The 2,161-nt window shown below is 34.4% G+C and overlaps 1 non-coding gene across 1 annotated transcript; it reads left to right on the top strand.

Moving 5' to 3' along the window:
* The first annotated feature begins 787 nt into the window (after positions 1-787).
* LOC148571951 (small nucleolar RNA R71) lies at positions 788-895 on the top strand. The gene has a single exon (XR_015880293.1). It is a non-coding gene; the product is annotated as a small nucleolar RNA R71 (small nucleolar RNA).
* Positions 896-2,161: the final 1,266 nt, after the last annotated feature.

The following is a 2,161-nucleotide window of genomic DNA, read 5'->3' as shown; positions in this document are numbered from 1 at the left end:
CCCCTTCCTCTTTGGATTCGGCCATGATGGTCATTTCAATGGCCTTGCACTCTCTTTTTGGATTTTCTTCTGTATTGCTTGGGAGAGTACTAGGAGGGATTTCAGTGATCCTTTTACTCAGCTGGCCCACTTGTGCTTCCAAATTTCTAATGGAGGACCTTGTTTCATTCATGAAACTCACAGTGGCCTCTGATAGATCAGAGACTAAATTTGCTAAATTAGAAGTATTTTGTTCAGAGTTCTCTATCTGTTGCTGAGTGGATGATGGAAAAGGCTTGCTATTACTAAACCTGTTTCTTCCACCATTATTAAAGCCTTGTTAAGGCTTTTGTTGATCCTTCCATGAGAAATTTGGATGATTTCTCCATGATGAGTTATAGGTGTTTCCATAAGGTTCACCTAAGTAATTTACCTCTGCTATTGTAGGGTTCTCAGGATCATAGGCCTCTTCTTCGAAAGGCGCCTCTTGAGTACTGTTGGATGCAGCTTGTATTCCATTCAGACTCTGAGAAATCATATTGACTTGCTGAGTCAATATTTTGTTCTGAGCCAATATGGCATTCAGAGTATCAATTTCAAGAACTCCCTTCTTCTGAGGTGTCCCATTACTCACAGAATTCCTCTCAGAAGTGTACATGAACTGGTTATTAGCAACCATGTCAATGAGTTCTTGAGCTTCTGCAGGCGTTTTCTTTAGGTGAATGGATCCACCTACAGAAGTATCCAATGACATCTTAGATAACTCAGACAGATCATCATAGAATATATCCAGGATGGTCCATTCTGAAAGCATGTCAGAAGGACACTTTTTGGTTAGTCCTTTGTATCTCTCCCAAGCTTCATAGAGGGATTCACCTTCTTTCTGTCTGAAGGTTTGAACATCCACTCTAAGCTTGCTCAGCTTTTGAGGAGGAAAAAACTTGGCTAAGAAAGCCTTGACAAGCTTATCCCAAGAGTTCAGGCTATCCTTAGGTTGAGAGTCCAACCATACTCTAGCTCTGTCTCTTACAGCAAAAGGGAAAAGCATGTCCCTGTAGACTTCAGGATCTACTCCATTAGTCTTAACAGTATCACATATCTGCAAGAATTCAGTTAAGAACTGAAAAGGATCTTCAGATGGGAGTCCATGAAACTTGCAGTTCTGCTGCATCAGAGAAACTAGCTGAGGTTTCAGCTCAAAATTGTTTGCTCCAATGGTAGGGATGGAGATGCTTCTTCCATGTAAATTGGAATTAGGTGCAGTAAAGTCACCAAGCATCCTCCTTCCATTATTATTATTTTCGGCTGCCATCTCCTCTTCCTGTTCGAAAATTTCTGAAAGGTGCTTGCTGGATTGTTGTAATTTAGCTTCTCTTAATTTCCTCTTCAGAGTCCTTTTAGGTTCTGGATCTGCTTCAACAAGAATATTCTTGTCCTTGCTCCTGCTCATATGAAAAAGAGGGACAGAAAAATAATAATAGGGGTCCTTTTTACCACAGTATAGAGGTCCCTGTGTGAGTAGAAGAAAAGAAGAAGAAAAAATTCGAACAGAGAGAGAGAGAGTTAGTTAGGTAGTTTTGAAAAAGATAAAAAACAAACAAAAGTTATTTAGTTAGTTAAAACAAATTTGAAAATCAATTTTGAAAAGATAAGAAGATAAGAAGTGAGAAAGGATATTTTAAAATCAAATTTTGAAAAAGATATGATAAGAAGATATTTTTGAAAAGATATGATTGAAATTAGTTTTGAAAAAAATTTTATTTTTAAAATCACAATTAATGACTTGATTCACAAGAAATCACAAAATATGATTCTAGAACTCAAAGTTTGAATCTTTCTTAACAAGCAAGTAACAAACTTGAAATTTTTGAATCAAAACATTAATTGATGATGTTATTTTCGAAAATTATGTGATAAAGATAAGAAAAAAATTTTTGAAAAATATTTTTTAAATTTTCGAAAATAACTAAGAAAAATGAAAAAGATTTGATTTTTGAAAAAGATTTTGAAAAAGATAAGATTTTTAAATTGAAAATTTGATTTGACTCACAAAAACAATTGAATTTTAAAAATTTTTGAAAAAGTCAACTCAAATTTTTGAATTTGATGAGAGAAAAAGGGAAGGATATTTTTTTTTTTTGAATTTTTTTATGATGAGAGATAAAAATTAAAACATCATTTT

Source organism: Arachis ipaensis, chromosome B3 (assembly GCF_059453495.1).
Source record: "Arachis ipaensis isolate K30076 ecotype BB chromosome B3, ASM5945349v1, whole genome shotgun sequence".
Taxonomy (NCBI): domain Eukaryota; kingdom Viridiplantae; phylum Streptophyta; class Magnoliopsida; order Fabales; family Fabaceae; genus Arachis; species Arachis ipaensis.
Note: the sequence above shows the minus strand (reverse complement) of the source record. Positions and strands in the feature narration are given on the sequence as shown.